The sequence below is a fragment of the Erythrolamprus reginae genome, chromosome 1 (assembly GCF_031021105.1).
Source record: "Erythrolamprus reginae isolate rEryReg1 chromosome 1, rEryReg1.hap1, whole genome shotgun sequence".
NCBI classification, from domain to species: Eukaryota; Metazoa; Chordata; class Lepidosauria; order Squamata; family Dipsadidae; genus Erythrolamprus; species Erythrolamprus reginae.
The window spans coordinates 389,717,077-389,735,055 of NC_091950.1; the positions used below are offsets into that span (position 1 = coordinate 389,717,077).

The 17,979-nt window shown below is 38.5% G+C and overlaps 1 protein-coding gene across 4 annotated transcripts in view; it reads right to left on the reverse strand.

Moving 5' to 3' along the window:
* Nucleotides 1–17,979, reverse strand: part of NCOA1 (nuclear receptor coactivator 1) — a 426,703-nt gene that overhangs the window by 361,153 nt on the left and 47,571 nt on the right. For all 4 annotated transcript variants that reach the window (XM_070734872.1, XM_070734876.1, XM_070734874.1 and 1 more), the window contains exon 2: nt 12,970–13,085. The gene's annotated coding sequence lies outside the window, so the exon portion shown is untranslated. The remainder of the gene's footprint in view (nt 1–12,969; nt 13,086–17,979) is intronic.

The following is a 17,979-nucleotide window of genomic DNA, read 5'->3' on the forward strand; positions in this document are numbered from 1 at the left end:
GGCCGGGGCGAAGCGCCCCTTTTTGCCTTTCCGTGTCCAGACGCTCCGGGAAGCAACCTCGCACCAGGTGTATGGGAGGCAGTGCGAGGGAGTCACCACAGTGAAGTGGTTTATTCCCTCACCAAACGCCCAGAGAAAGGAAAATACTTCGTTCGTTCTGGACTGCCAAAACCTCCTTAAGCACCATCGAAAGGCTCCTCTGGCAGCCCAGAAAAGCCTGAGATGGCCAGGATTAAAGGAGGAATGACAGGAAACTGGCTGGGTATAGGAAATTGGGAACTTGGGAATAAATTAAACTATAGAGGGCAACTTCATTCTTCAGACAACAATTCCTATAATCCCTTGCCATCAGCTATGATGTTAAGGGCTAATAGGGGTATCAAAATAAAACCACCAGTTTGTAATGAAAACAGATTCTTGCAATGAAAATGCACATTGGGCATGTTTCAGAGCATGGACAATTCTTTATGAAATAGACACCAATTTATGCAAGTTGTAAAAAAGCATGACCATTTAACATGATTAAACAAGATAGAATTTACATGCAACAATAAACCAGAATGCTTCAGCTTTCTGCTTTATATAAGAAGAATAAGATATGAGACATTATTCATACCTCACTGCTTCTATCAAAATTTGCAACTATCACACTTGGATGACTCTATTTGCAGTTCACTTTCTGTTACATGAAAATCAGCAACTCTTGACTAGTTTTATTCTGAATTAGCTATGGTTCAAAACCAAGAATCATGGCTTCTGGTTCTCTTTTGTTAAAGGAAGAACATAGCAGAGTTCCCAAATCACAGATGATGATAAAATACCCATGGACCAAACACTAGTATATGTTATACAGTGATCCCCCGAGTTTCGTGATCTCGATCTTTGCGAAAGGCTATATCACGATTTTTCCACCCGATGACGTCACTCCCTTCCTTTCTCATCTTTCTTTCTCTCTCTCTTTCTCTATCTTGCTTCTTCCTCTCTCACACTCTCTTCCTCCCTCTCTCATCTCTTTCTTTCCTTCTCTCTCTTTCTCTATCTCTCCCCCTCTTGCTCTCGAGCGGCAAGCGAGCAGCCGGGCGGGTGAACGGGCAAGCGAAGCGGCCGGGCGGGCGGGTGAACGGGCAAGCGAAGCGGCCGGGCGGGCGGGTGAACGGGCAAGCGAAGCGGGCGGGTGGCCGAAAGGGCAAGCGGCAAGCGATCTTGGGGTTTCCCCTTTGCCTGGGCGGCAGGAAGACCCAGGGAAGGTTCCTTCGGCCGCCCAACAGCTGATCTGCTCCGCAGCGCGGCAGCAGCGAGGAGCCGAAGATGGGGTTTCCCCGTTGCCTGGGCAACGGGGAAACCCCATCTTCGGCTCCTCGCTGCTGCCGCGCTGCGGAGCAGATCAGCTGTTGGGTGGCCGAAGGAACCTTCCCTGGGTCTTCCCCGCCGCCCACACGCAAACTCCACCATCTGCGCATGTGCGGCCATGGAAAAAGGGGCGCGCATGCGCAGATGGTGTTTTTACTTCCGCACCACTACATCCCGAAAAATCGATTATTGCGAGGGGTCTTGGAACGGAACCCTCGCGATAATCGGGGGATCACTGTACTAGGACTGTAAACAGAGCCGGGGTGGCGCAGCAGGTGCTGTACTGCAGGCCACTGAAGTTGACTGTAGATCTGTAGGTCAGAGGTTCAAATCTTATCACCGTCTCAAGGTTGACTCAGCCATCCATCCTTCCAAGGTGGGTAAAATGAGGACCCGGATTGTGGGGGCAATATGCTGGTTCTGTTAAAAAGTGCTATTGCTAAGCCGCCCTGAGTCTAAGGAGAAGGGTGGCATAAAAATTAATTAATTATTAAAAAATTAAATCAAATCAAATCAAATCAAATCAACAAATTCATAGCCCATGGGCCAGATGAATTGCACACTGACCATGCCCGAGCCTAGGTTAGCAAAGGGGGGGGGGGAGTCCCGATATGTCATACCTCCGTGACGGCACGGGTTTGACACCCCTGTGTTAGATAGTCAATCTTCAGGCCAGACAGATAACACAAGAAGTTATTAAGTACCAGAAAACTGCTCATTCTCAATTTGTATGAAAATACAGCCAGCTCAGGTTACTTAAATTAAAATGACTTAACAGCTGTACTTCATTTCCATGAATTTAGAATATATGGCACATCTGTTCTTGCAGCTGTTCATCAGCCAGGTACTTTCCCAAGTAAAAGACAGAAAGCAGAGCCAAAATTTAAAAGACTAGTGTACTTTTAAGTACCGGTGCAACAGAAACTGGTGCTACAGAAAATATTGCAAAATAATGAAATATGCCTTGAATGTTTATATGTATGCCTTGGAAGTCTTTGCAAAAATCTGAGACATTTATTCTTGCTTGCTTCTTTGGTGGTATTTTAAAGATGCAGCATTCTGTTTCTCCGGTCTCTTCCCCCAATCCCAAACTATTAGTCACATAAGAGCAGTGAAGAATTCAAAAGAGCTGATCTTTGTGCTGATATATTTTTTTGTCATACATTCATTTTATAAAGTTAATTTAATAAAATTTCATTGAAAAATAAACCAAAACATGTCTTTTACAGTTCTCCAGTGTGAAAAAGTCATTCATTTTCCTTTTTCAGTTCAGTTATAAAGCACACAACATTTTTAAAACAGTTTGGACAGGGGAAATCTTTGTGTTTTAGAGTCAATGTATAATAATAATAATAATAATAATAATAATTATTATTATTATTATTATTATTGTTATTATTATTATTATTATTTTATTTATTAGATTTGTATGCGGCCCCTCTCCGAAGACTCGGGGCGGCTCACAACAATAATAAACAGTATACAGTAAACAAATCTAATATTTAAAAGAAGAAAAAATATCTAAAAGCTCATTATATAAAACCATACAACACAAGCATACCATACATAAAACTATATAAGCCTGGGGGAAATGTTTCAATTCCCCCATGCCTGGCGGTATAGGTGGGTCTTAAGCAATTTATGAAAGACAAGGAGGGTGGGGGTAGTTCTAATCTCTGGGGGGAGTTGATTCCAGCGGGCCGGGCCACCACAAAGAAGGCTCTTCCCCTGGGGAAGTTGGAGCGCCACCACCTTCTCATAGTTTGAACATTTAATTGATCTCAAGACTGTTAATATGCTCTTTAAAACTATAACTGGTTTGTGACTGAACAAGAAATGTAAAGAAAACATATTAAATAGCTGAATACTGCAGACGGCATTCAAATGAAATTGAGGAAACAAACAACATTATTAATGATAGAGATCTGCAAGCAATACTGTTTATGAGAAAGTGGAAATTAGTTGTGACATTTTTCAAGATCAAAGTTCTATTCATAATTATGCATGCTGTAAGTAGAAGTAGTACTTTGTTCTCACCCTCTTCCCCATATTTATATACTTTATTTATTTATTTGTTTGTTTGTTTAGTTATTTAGTTATTTATTTGTCAAACATGTATAGGATAGTAGTTATAACATAACTTTTAAAAAATAACAATAAAAGAGGACAGTAGCACAGGGACAGTAGGCACAGTGATGCGCTTATGCACTCCCCTTATAGACCTCTTAGAAACGGGGAGAGTCATCTGTAGACAGTTTAAGGTTAAAGTTTTTAGGGTTTGGGAAAGAAACCACAGAGTCAGGTAGTGCATTCCAGGCATTGAGTACTCTATTGCTGAAGTCGTATTTTCTGCAGTCGACTTTGGAGCGGTTTACATTTCAGTCAGAATATAAGCCAAATGATCAAGCTGGAATTCTGGGCAGTTAAAACCTATATTCATAAGATATAACAATTCAAAAAAAAGAAACACTCACAGTATGTCTATTCTATGAAACCTTTTTCAAGTTCCTCAATTCAGCTAAAATTTAGCTTAATTTTTTGCTGCTTAAAAGTAAAAAATCACTTCCAATTTATCCCATCAGACTGAGAATTTTTCTGTTTTAATTTTTTAGACAGGAAGAGATATTATTTTCATTTACAGAGAATTCAAATGGGAATCTCTTTCAGTACAATTATATCTTAATTTTTATTTTCAATCTTGTATTAAAATGTTGCTGTACAATTTAATCTCATCTGCTTTCTAATAAAATGCACCAAAATAACCCTAGAGACACTCTTTCTGGCAAATCTGGAATTCATTCTAGAAATTTTATCAATTTCAGCCTCCATATATTCCTCTTCTAAATCCAAAACATTTGCCAAAACTTTAATAGGCCACTCTCAATTATTTTTATCTGAAACCTCTAGAATAATTCCTCTTTTCAGAATTCTTTCTGTCTTAATTCAAAATCAGATTATCCTATTCTCTTCCAAACTCTCTGGCTTGAATCTTTATATTACCTCTAAAATTTCCATTCTATCATAATTTTGTTTCATCTCTCCAGAAATTTGCTCCGCAAAACTTTCAATCTTTTTGACATCTTCTCATTTCCTCCCTTCATAAATCTTTCATCCATCCTTTTTTTCAAGTTTCCATTTTATTTTCTGATCAAATTTGTTTCCCATGTGTTCCAAAAAATTCTGAAGTACAGTATATCTTGTATAATATTTTTCCACTAGTTACTCTAGCAAGACTCCCCTGCCTGCTCTTACCATTTTTCTAATAGATGTTTTTAATGCAAAAGTAGAAATGTCTCCAGCAGATAGAATAGAAAGACAACCCACCCTCTCTTACTGTATTTTTATATCTGACAGTTACATTTTAGGAGATCCTAATAATGTCATTCACAGAAAGCATCACTTCTCCATAGGAACTACATTTCACAATCTCAAACTGGTTCTTTGTCTTCTCTTTTGTTATGCAGATTACAACAAACTTTCTCATGCTGGACTGGTCTCTTCAACCAGCTTAGTGAAAAATTAAACCCAAGCAACATTGAAATTAAACTTTTTTGTTTTTGTTTTCTTCTGTATACTGTGTGTATATATGTATCTAAATAAAATTTATTTTTAAACCTTTTGTATCCCTTTTTAAAGGGATAAAAAGAAAAAAAGAAAGGGAAGGTTTGGTAGGGAAGGTTTGTCTATTTGCCGATGACTCTAAAGTGTGCAATAGGGTTGATATTCCTGGAGGCGTCTGTAATATGGTAAATGATTTAGCTTTACTAGATAAATGGTCAAAGCAATGGAAACTGCAGTTTAATGTTTCCAAATGTAAAATAATGCACTTGGGGAAAAGGAATCCTCAATCTGAGCATTGTATTGGCAGTTCTGTGTTAGAAAATACTTCAAAAGAAAAGGATTTAGGGGTAGTGATTTCTGACAGTCTCAAAATGGGTGAACAGTGCAGTCAGGTGGTAGGGAAAGCAAGTAGGATGCTTGGCTGCATAGCTAGAGGTATAACAAGCAGGAAGAGGGAGATTATGATCCCGCTATATAGAATGCTGGTGAGACCACATTTGGAATTCTGTGTTCAGTTCTGGAGACCTCACCTACAAAAAGATATTGACAAAATTGAACGGGTCCAAAGATGGGCTACAAGAATGGTGGAAGGTCTTAAGCATAAAACGTATCAGGAAAGACTTAATGAACTCAATCTGTATAGTCTGGAGGACAGAAGGAAAAGGGGGGACATGATCGAAACATTTAAATATATTAAAGGGTTAAATAAGGTCCAGGAGGGAAATGTTTTTCATAGGAAAGTGAACACAAGAACAAGGGGACACAATCTGAAGTTAGTTGGGGGAAAGATCAAAAGCAACATGAGAAAATATTACTTTGCTGAAAGAGTAGTAGATCCTTGGAACAAACTTCCAGCAGACGTGGTAGATAAATCCACAGTAACTTAATTTAAACATGCCTGGGATAAACATACAGTATATCCATCCTAAGATAAAATACAGAAAATAGTATAAGGGCAGACTAGATGGACCATGAGGTCTTTTTCTGCCGTCAGACTTCTATGTTTCTATGTTTCCTTATTTATTTTAAAACGTTCTTGCATTTTAAACTTTTTTCAAATTGTTCTTGAAATTTTAAGTTCAAGATTTGAATTCAAATTCAAATCATTATTGTCACTGCACAACATATGTACCATGAGTTTGGTTGTCAAAATATTTTTTCATTGGCTTTTTGTTTTTGTTTTGTAATCTAGAAGATTATTTAAGTCATGACAAGGCATTTTATCTTTGCTACAGATTAAATCTCCCTTCACCAAACTCTTGGAAGTTTGACTCCTGAGCCAGCTACAAAAACATTGTGGTTTCTGCAGCCAACTCAGAAAGAACCACCATCTGCAGTACATTCTCCACTGGAAACTCCAATTTGTGGTGTTGATAATGCATAATAGGAAAAAGTGAGCTTTTAATCATAATCATATAGATATAACTTTGCAATTATTGTATATATGCATTTGCTATAAAAGAAACTGGAAGTTTCTATTTGTTTGTTTTTTCTTCTGCACTTTTGGCTTTTTTTCTTTTTTCTTTTCTTCTTATTAGTTTATGTTCTCTTTAATCCTTTTAATAGAAACATAGAAACATAGAAGACTGACGGCAGAAAAAGACCTCATGGTCCATCTAGTCTGCCCTTATACTATTTCCAGTATTTTATCTTACAATGGATATACAGTATGTTTATCCCAGGCATGTTTAAATTCAGTTACTGTGGATTTACCAACCACGTCTGCTGGAAGTTTGTTCCAAGGATCTACTACTCTTTCAGTGAAATAATATTTTCTCACGTTGCTTTTGATCTTTCCCCCAACTAACTTCAGATTGTGTCCCCTTGTTCTTGTGTTCACTTTCCTATTAAAAACACTTCCCTCCTGAACCTTATTTAACCCTTTAACATATTTAAATGTTTCGATCATGTCCCCCCTTTTCCTTCTGTCCTCCAGACTATACAGATTGAGTTCATTAAGTCTTTCCTGATACGTTTTATGCTTAAGACCTTCCACCATTCTTGTAGCCCGTCTTTGGACCCGTTCAATTTTGTCAATATCTTTTTGTAGGTGAGGTCTCCAGAACTGAACACAGTACTCCAAATGTGGTCTCACCAGTGATCTATATAAGGGGATCACAATCTCCCTCTTCCTGCTTGTTATACCTCTAGCTATGCACCCAGAGAGAGAGAGAATATTGCAGTATCCCTCAGTCTTTTCCAAACTGCAAATCAGTTAATGAAATATGGCACTTAGTACTGTTAATTCAACAAATGTATATTACTTTAAGCCTTCAAAATGAGATGCATGTTTTAAATATTTTGCATCTGTGTAATACAAACTAACATTTCCCAAGTATGAAAACCATAACAACACCTATTGCTCTTGTGACTGTTATGGAACAAAGGTGTACATGTATAACAAACAACCACAGAGTTGTGTTGCTCAACACTATCCCTATTATCCAATGCAACTCATTCACAAACACATTCCTCATTGCTACATACAAAACTAAGACTGTTCACTTTGAGCCCAATTTTCCAACCTTACAACAGAGGCCTTATGCAAGTTTGTGATCTCAAGTTTCCAACAGCTAGAAAAGCATTATGAATCTTATTCTAAAATCCAGCTCTTCCCATTTATTTGAAAAATAAAAAGGGAACCAACATTTTCACTCATAGCTGACAGTCATTCTGAGACGCAAAATGGTAGCAGCTAAACCTGATCAACAAACAAATAAATAATAGCATATATTGGTTTTTTAAATTGTATTTTCCAAACAATTTAGAAAATGCTTTCAGCATTTTCAGAACTTTTAATATTATTTATTAGTCTCAGTGCCATGCAAAAATTACTTCAACTAAAAATACATAGAATTAATTTAATCAGGATATTAAAACAGCAGGGAGTAAAACGGCAGAGAGAGAGAGAAAAAAATACAGAAAATTAAAACTCCAAATAAAATGGCATTATGTACTGTACTGTTTTTTATTATTGTTGTGAGCCGCCCCGAGTTTGCGGAGAGGGGCGGCATATAAATCCAATAAACCTAACCTAACCTAACCTAAAATGAATAGGTCTATATGAGAGAGAGGGAGGCAGGGAAGTTTTGTCCAGGGTCAAAAGGATCAAATGGTCTCAGAATTAACTATGCCAAGGTAGGAAAGTGCTACTTAGAAAAGCCAACTGTACACAAGTATTAATAAAACACATTATCACATGCAAGAACAAATTCAGAGCACCACTTCAAAAGGTGATTTAAAGACCCAAATGTAAACATAGGAGAATAGGCATTACTTTACTACAAGTTGCTAAGTAGATTAAACCTCCTATACAAATCAGATGTTCAAGGGAAATGGGAGCCAATGAAAGTGGACAGCTATTATCACATGTTCATCATGCCCAGTTCCACTCACTACAGTAGCAATTATATTATTGACTAAAGCTCTTTGAGAGTCAATTTTAATTAATGGTTTAAGGCACCAAGCTAGAAACCAAAAGACGCGGAGTTCTACTTTTTCCTTAGGCATGTAGTCAATTAGGAGGCTTTGGGCTAGTCACTCTCTCAAACCTCTGGAAGAAAACCACGGCAAATTATTTCCAAAAATCTTTCCATAAAAAAACTGTATGGACTTGTCCAGGCAGTTGTCTTGAGTAAAAAAAAAATGCTTTCAAGATGTGAGATTTTTTTTAAAAAAAAATCCTGAGTTTATCTTGAAAGCAAAAATGACACTGGAAGTTGGACTGCATTTGAGAAGTTTTTAATTTTAAAACAGCTAAAACAGCTAAAATGCAGAACAATCATCCAGGATACAATCTTCCTAACCGTGGTTGCATTGGTTGCCAGTCACAATTCAAAGTGTTGGTTATGACCTATAAAACCCTTCATGGCATCGGACCAGAATATCTCCGGGACCGCCTTCTGCCGCACAAATCCCAGCGACCAGTTAGGTCCCACAGAGTTGGCCTTCTCCGGGTCCCATTGACTAAACAGTGTCGTCTGGTGGGCCCCAGGGGAAGAGCCTTCTCTGTGGCGGCCCCGATCCTCTGGAACCAGCTCGCCCCAGAGACCAGAATTGCCCCCACCCTCCTTGCCTTTCGTAAGCTCCTTAAAACCCACCTCTGTCGTCAGGCATGGGGGAATTGAGATATTCCTTTCCCCCAGGCCTATACAATTTATGCATGGTATGTTTGTGTGTATGTTTGGCTTTTAGTAAGGGTTTTTAGCTATTTTAAATATTTTAAATATTAGATTTGTTTTATACGCTGTTTTATTATTGTTGTTAGCTGCCCCGAGTCTACGGAGAGGGGCGGCATAAAAATCAATCAATCAATCAATCAAATAAATAAAGTAAGTAAGTAAGTAAGTAAGTAAGTAAGTAAGTAAGTAAGTAAGTAAGAAAATAAGTGGTGGGGACAAAAGTCAAAAGCAGGCCGTGGAGGCAGAGGCAAAATTGTTATTAAACATACTCAGTCCTCATTGGCTGATGGACAAGGTCAACCCATCCTGGATGATAGCACCACCTACTATGGACAAAGTAGCTGAGAATTTCAATGCTTTATCTGATTCTAATCAAAATGGTAAATGCCAGTCAATATTTTCATGCAAATGTTAAATAGCATGAGGATAAGAAATAAACTTCAAAGCATCCCACAACAGAAATGTCACGTTTTGAGCAAAAATTCCCAGTACTTCCTGGAGATAATCTGAGGTAGCAGCAGAATCAGCACAAAGCAGTACTATACACACTCAAATCACACAATTTCTTCAAAAGGATACTGCTATCAAAAACTGCTGAGAATTCTGGATGAATCAACAGTTTACATTCCCTTGCTACTTTTCTTTGGCAAAGGAGAGTGGTGTCCAGAAAAGGATATTAGTCATTAGACTATGTTCAGATCTTTTTGATCTAATTACTTTTTTCCTTCTGATTTACTAAGAATGTTTACACACTAATTTCTTTGGGGAAAAATCTGAAGTAGTTACAGTAATTTTTAAAAAAAACATTAGCTCAAAACAGATTAAAGATGGAAGAATACAAGAAATCCATATATATACTTATTTATATCACAACAACATACACATATATGGGTAGATGGCAGAATGGCCAATTTGAGAAGTTTTAAGTTTAAAACAGCTAAAACACATCAAAACTGAGGCCGCACATGTGACATAGTAGACATTCCATAAGACAAGCACCATCGTAAAAAAGAACTACATCTCTAAATCATGAAAGAACAACACTAAGAACTTTAATTTTCTGAGAGGCAAATATATTTCAAGATGCTATTTTGATGGTAATCCAATATTGAATTAGGATGCATATAGAAAACAGTAAAGTCATATCAATGATTTTTCCCATAAAGCAGAACGTGTATGTTCTTGGATGAAAACTAGCTGCCCACTAGCCATGTTGCAGTTTGGAAAAAAATCATGATAATTTTGATCTATCCATAAAACATATACTAAACAGGGCTTGCCAAACAGAAGTGTCTGGAACCCATAAGTATCTTTTCTCATCCTTGCCCCCTATCCAGCTTCCAAACTAGTCTCATGAATAGACTGAAGAACCCAGAATCATAAACCAAAATATGAATCACCTTGGCCAAAGTAACCAATGGTGGGTGGGTTGCTCCCAGTTCAGCCCGGTTTTGCAAACTAGTAGTGGCAGGAGGCGGGAGGCTCCACCCACCCACCAAGGACACTTCTGGGCATGTGCACAAGTGTCGCACGCGCAAACCGGTAACAACGGATTTTAGAACCCACTACTGAAACTAAACCCTTCTAAGAAAGAGCATAGCTAACGTACTAGCTTCAGTAGGTAGCAAAAAACCCCAGAGATCAGAATTGCCCTCACCCTCCTCGCCTTTCGTAAGCTCCTTAAAACCCACCTTTGTTGTCAGGCATGGGGGAACTGAGATATTCCCTTCCCCCTAGGCCTATACAATTTATGCATGGTATGCTTGTGTGTATGTTTGGTTTTTTAAATAAGGTTTTTTAAAAATTATTTTAAATATTAGATTTGTTATATGTTGTTTCATTATTGTTGTTAGCAGCCCCGAGTCTACGGAGAGGGGCGGCATACAAACCTAATAGATAGATAGATAGATAGATAGATAGATAGATAGATAGATAGATAGATAGATAGATAGATAGATAGATAGAAAAAGAGAGATAGATAGATAGATAGATAGATAGATAGATAGATAGATAGATAGATAGATACTCCTAGCTACAGCGATTGTGTGAATTACTCATCAAAACAGAGAATCTAGGAGCATTAGCAGTGTGTGATTCTGTTCCTTCAGATGGAATACAAGTCCATCTAATCAAGGGTTGACCATTTCATCTGAGCACTGCACTGTTCCTGGTTTTCATCTTTATTCCTCACATATGAAACTGCACTATTTCAAACAGTTGGCAAAGATATAATAAGTGTTGCTAACTTATTTAAACGATCGCCTCACCATGATTGTCAGCAGCCTTAAGAGTAATTCTGATTCTATTAGCTTTATAAGTGATACACAGCAAGCCCAGCCAACAATGAACGCATAAACCCGCCTGGCAAAGAAAAGAAGGAGCTAGTGGAAGTTGTGCATTGTGAAAGCATGGTGACACCAAGCCAACCCACACAAATGAGTCTTTCCTGTGGTTAGCTAATTCTGTTGAAATTGTTACTACAATGATATATGCACATACACTATTCAGATTCTCAATAGCTGTAAAACTATATAAAGATACATCTGAATGTTGAAATTTTGAGAAGACGCAGATCTTACAATAATACTTTGGAAACAACTGATGGCCCGAAAAGTACAGGAATTTTTGGACTGGAAAACGCATGGGTATATATGACGCACCAAGATTTCAAAGAGGTATGTATGGAGAAAGGTTTTTGACCCCAGAAGTACTCTGTAAGCCTTCCAAATCCTCTGTGCACCCCATTTTTTTTTTGCAAAAATGGGGTGTGCAGAGGGTCTGGAAAGTCTGCAGGGTATTCCTGGAGGCTGGGGGAAGGCAAAAGCCCCCCCATTTTTGAAAAAAATGCCCCATTTTCACCCATTTTTTCACAAAAATTGGGGTGTTTTTGCCTTCCCCCACCCCAGGAGCACTCTGCAGGCCCCCCAAACTCTCTGCACCCCATTTTTGCAAATAAAAGGTCCATTTTTCACTAAAATGGGATGTTTCGGGAGGCCAAAAATGGCTGTATTTGGTGTATAAGATGCACTGACATTTCCACTCTCTTTTAGAGTGGAAAAGGGTGCGTCTTATTCTCCAAAAATACAATATTTAGTTATTCACTTTTGCTCCATCCCTTTTCATTATAGAACTTAGAACAAGCCCTGCATTTGCCAACACCCAAGGTTTCCTCTGTGAATATAATGTAGGGCATCAGTGCAAAACAGTAATCTATTTCTTTACATATCAGCAAGATATATATACAGAGTAGTTATTGCCCATTAGGGCTACATATAAAGGAAATAATGCTTGCATTATGCAATTTCTATTGTACAAGGATATACTTTAGAGTCTTGCACCTCTATTGTTACAATACATAATGTTCCATCTTCACTCCATTTTCTTAGCAGCACTATACATTGCTGAAAAATTCTATTGTAAACATACAGAGAGGCTTAAAATATGCATGTATCTTAATAGTCAAATATTGATGGTTTGAACTCTTAATGGAAAAAGTCCAATAGGGTTTTTTTCTAATGAAGTATGAAGATATGAAGGAAGAAGGGCATATAGCTGAAACACCACCAAGGTAAGCATAACGTAGGAAATATCAGGATATGCTATTTTGGAAGAAAATCAGATTTTAAAAATTGTTTCAAAACCATGGGCTTCATGTAGACTCAAGGCCACTGGCAAATTCAAAGTATTGAGCAGGAAACATAAAGCCACATTCATATTCAGTTTCCAATATATAAAAGGCAATAGTTATTTCATAAATACTATTAGGCACAGTAGAATGACATACCACATTTGGACATTAAATGTTTTTAAATTTAGACATACAAAACAAAATGGTGCAATTCTTTTTGTGTAAATATCAAAGGCTTGATGTACTTACCTGATGGCATTCTAATTGAATCAGCTATCAAAGATTTAAATTTCTGAAGACCAATCACTGCAGTTAGCCTTGATTTAATTTCCTGCAATAAATTACTGCTATGCAGATTTGTGGCCCTGTGAAAAAAAGGCAGAGAGGCCAAACATTAGATACTGTTGAACATTTATTTTTATGGAAAAGGAACATTGGCTTACCTGAACGGTCTTCTCTGTGCGCTGCAGGAGAATCCAAGCATGGGTTAAACTTCAGTCAGTTGCCAAGGGACTGAGTTAAAAATGGACTGAAACACACCCTCTTTGCTCCCTCTCTGCTCTACAAGTCAGATTTCAAACAAAGGCGTAAATCTCCATCCAATCGAGTACATTGTAATCCAGAACTACGGCTATCCTGGACCCAACGGTAGCCAGGGAGAGTTTGGATTCTCTTGCAGCACACAGAGAAGATCATTCAAGTACGCCAAACTCCTTCTCCTCTACGCTGCTTAGGAGAGTCCAAGCATGTTATATACCCAAACTTAAGTCTGAAGGGCAGAAGAAGACTGATCCAGAGGAGCAAATGTGGAGCAGACCCTCTGTACCACCCATCTGCCAAAGGCTGCCTCAATAGAGGCAAACAAGTCCAGTTTATAAGGTTTCACCAATGGGAAAGATGTAGACCGTGTTACGCTCTACAGATTTCTTCAATTGAAGCCTGCATAGCCCAGGTCACCGCACTTCGGGTGGAATGTGTGGTGATCCTACAAGGAATGGTCCTGGACTGGCCCTCGTAAGCTCTGTAGAGCACTGCAATGCCTTTAGCCAGCAGCTGACCATTTGGGACGTGGCCTTGTGACCTTGGAACACAACAAATAAAGCCTCGGTTTTCCTGAATTAAACCGTCCTCCAGATATAAATCCCAAGAGTTCTCCTGACATCAAACTTATGCAAACAATGTTCCAATGGGTGGTTCGGTTGGTATAAAAGTTGGACAGTATCACCTCCTGGGCCTGATGCAACCAGCAGTTCACTTTTGGAAGGAAGGAGGGATCCAGATGGAGGACGACCCTGTCGGGATGGAAATGACAAATGTCCTGACGCACTGACAGCACAGCTAATTCAGAAACTCTCATGGTCGAGGTAATAGTGACCAGAAAAGCTGTTTTGAGTGTCAGGAACCAGAACGATACCTTCCTCGACAGTTCAAATGGAGAGGACCTGAGCACTTTCAGTACTAAGGAGAAATCCCAAGACAGGTATCAATGGACAACTTGGGGTCTCAAATTAGAGGTTCCTTTTAAAAAACTTTGTATTCTGGAATGGGAAGACAATGGCTGTAAATTGTCCAATCTGAGAACTGTGGATAAGGCCGCCATTTGTCTGCAGAGGATATTGGGAGCCAACCCTTTATTAAACCCCATCTGCAGGAAGTCTAGAATTTGTACAATTGAAATGGGCAGTGGATTGAGTTGAGACTTTGAACAATAGTTACAATAGGCCGACCAGGTTACATTGTAAATGCCTCAAGTTCTCAGGAATCCCTGAACACCCTCTATAAGGTGAAGATATCGGCCAAAGTAAAGGAGAGTCCAAGCTGGAAGAAATGGTCAATCAGTCATCAAATTAAATTGAGAGAAAAAACAAATATGTCCTCTAGCTTGACTGAGTTTGAAAACTGACTGGTGGAGTAGAGAGGGGGCAAAGAGGGCATGTTTCAATCTATTTTTAACTCAGTCCCTTGGCAACTGACCAAAGTTTAACCCATGCTTCGACTCTCCTTAACATTGCATAGGGGAATGTAGGATTAATGTTTGAAATGCTGTCATCCCAAAGCATATAATCAGCACAAGCAAGTAAAAACATCATGAAAGTACAGAAAGTAGATCATAGGAGAGAAACAGGAACAGCTAAAATAAAACCAAAACAAGTTGCTTATTGCTTCAGCCTCTTAATACACTTTTTAAAATATGCTAACAAATCAGTGATATCAAACATATGGGAAAGGTAATATTTTAAACTTCTTATTTCCTCCCAAACCCCAGCTTTTTGATAGGAAAGGGTTTTAAACTGTTTTAAATATCGGATTTGTACTGTTTTTCTTGTTGTGAGCCGCTCTGAGTCCTTGGAGAGGGGTAGCATACAAATCTAATAAATAATAATAATAATAATAATAATAATAATAATAATAATAATAATGAAAGCTAAACTGAGAAAGCTAACTTTAAAAAAACCCAGCAAAATGCAGCCCTCAACAAATTCCTTCATTTAACAGTGTGTGGTTCCAAAGCAAGCTAAGAAATAGCTTAAAACTAGGCCATTTCACAACAAGCAGTCAACTTCTTTAAAAAGTTTTAAGGAACACTGCTCTACTTATTAGGCTATTTCATGTCCATGTTTCTGTGTTAAGGAAGCATGGAAAAGTGCAAAGAGCGTTTCATGTGATTTGTAAATAGAGATTATTGTACACAGAAGCAAACATTGTGACACAATTATTAGAGGTTTAGACAGTGCTCTATGGCAGAAAACTTTAAACTGTGTTATACCTCTAATGAAACTGGTGAGCTGCAAAGTGTACTTGAAACTATAACTTGAATTAAGTGACTTCTTAGAGCATAAAATAACAAGGTTGGAAAGGATCTTGGAGGGTCTTGTAATCCAATCCCCTACTCAGAGGTAGATTCCTACCAGTTCGGACCAGTTCTATAGAAGCGTTAGTAACTTGGCGACCTGGGTTTGCTGGAACCAGCAGGCCTGCCACGCGCCCCCAATAACTTGGCGACCTGGGTCATTGGAATCAACAGGCCTGCCATGCCCTCCAGTTTCTTGGCAACCTGGGGCGCTGGAACCAGCAGGAAATTCAGAAAAACATACTTCTGGTTTGCCATTGCGCTGTTTTTTTGCATTACGGGAGGTTCAGGGAAGTTTCCCGAAGCCCCGGAGTGCAAAAAACAGCACAATGGGTAAACAGGAAGTGCAAACAGGAAGCTTCCCTTAACCCTCTGGAGTGCAAAAAACAGCACAACGGCAAACTGGAAGTGCATTTTCCAAACTTCCAGTTTCATCTACCACACTTCAGTAAGGCCTGTGTGCATGTGCGGGGGGGGGGGGGAGGGAAGGGGTATGGGCATGTACATGCATGCTATCACATCCATACATACCCTTTTGGTAAACAAACCAAAAAAAGGTTCGCCATCACTACTATAGGCAGCTTTAGTTTCACTTTTATTTTAGCATGTAAGTTTGCCAGCAACTTGAATCAATCAGCTGAGTGTCGGGAGGCAGATAATCAGTGGCTTGTGCTAAGCAAGCTCAGCTGCTGTTTGCTGCGAGGAGGTAAATTGCTAGCAGGGAGAGACCAAAGAGTGGGGTTGGATGGGTGGGGCTACATTCGGTGTATAAGATACACCCAGGTTTTTACCCTCTTTTGGGGGGTAAAAAGATGATGATGATGATGATGATGATGATGATGATGATAATAATAATAATAATAATAATTATTATTATTATTATTATTTATTAGATTTGTATGCATTTAATACTCCAAAAATTACAGTATTTAAAACAATTATATAGCCAGGCATCTTATGTCAAACTCTATGTTGTCTCCAATCAACAATTAAAACAACATCAATAATAATAATAATACAACATAATACAAATATATAAGTAGTCTTTAATTTACAACCATTTATTTATTGATGGTTCAAAGTTACAACAGCCTTGGAAGAAATGATTATGATCTCTTCTCAAAATTACAACTCTTCCTGGTTGTGGCCGGCCAATATTAAATCACTTCAAGTCACGTCAAAGACAAGTGCTGTTTGGCCAAACTTGAAACCTCAGGGTTAAAGCTTCCAGGACTCTTTTCGGCAGTTCCCAGGCTATCTTCCAATTACAATTACCAAAAATCGCTGGTCTGGTTTCCTGCTCTTTTGAACAAATGAAAACAGTAATATAAGCTTCGAAATAGGCTTCTCGAGATTATTTTAAAAGGAAAACCATCCCCAACTGAGAGCAAAATCCATAACATGCTGGCTCTGTCCTCTATGTGCCATCACTCTACCCAATTTACACTTTGTCCTCCAAAAACAAAACATGCAAAGCATTTGCCTGTCTCTGTCTTAAACATTTCTGTTCAGGCAAGCAAAGATTAATTGATAGCCAGTGCTTATTGCCTCTAGTTTTTAGCCTCAACTGTGCCACATGCTCAATTGTTCCTTTCTCCAATGAAAGACTTCTTCTTGCTTTGATCTCTACCTGTAGTGCCAGTTCTCCCAGATGTCGATTTCCAGAGAACCACCTGGCACCCATCATGCTGTAGTTCCATGTTCATTTTAATGTCTCAGCAATATTTATTTATTGTATTTATTTATTCACCTGAGAAACATTCAGGCCAGTGTTATATAAATCCAACAAACCTGGGAAAATACTTTTTGATGGACAGGGGTGGCTGGTTGGTTTCAGTGATTATAAATGGGCTTTAATACCATAATTACTTTCCATTTCTGGCATCATTAGAAGCCATCCCAATTATAACAGCATATACTCCAACGTTTTCCATTAATGAGCCTGACAAACCTACCATGTACTTCCAGTACTGCACTGTAGCTCAACGTGAATGCAAAAACAAAATTGAATGGAATTCTTTATTGGCCAAATGTGATTGGACACACAAGGAATTTGTCTTTGGTGCATATGCTCTCAGTGTACATAAAAGAAAAGATACATAAATATATGTAAAGCAGACCTTCTAATAGAATGAGTTTGACATAAAAATGAAGGCGTATGTGAGCTCAGAAAATCAAAACTTTGTAAAAACTACTCTAGATTCTAACTAATTAGCTCATTGGCATAAATAAATGAGCTCACGGAGAAAGCTTTGAGTATAAACCTGCTTCAGCTCACAATGGGGTATCTGTTCATCTGTTTGGAACCCATATCGCATCTCAGATATTAACACCCTTGAAAATGTCCAAAGATACTTCACCAGAAGAGCCCTTCACTCCTCCACTCGAAATAGAATACCCTACGAGAC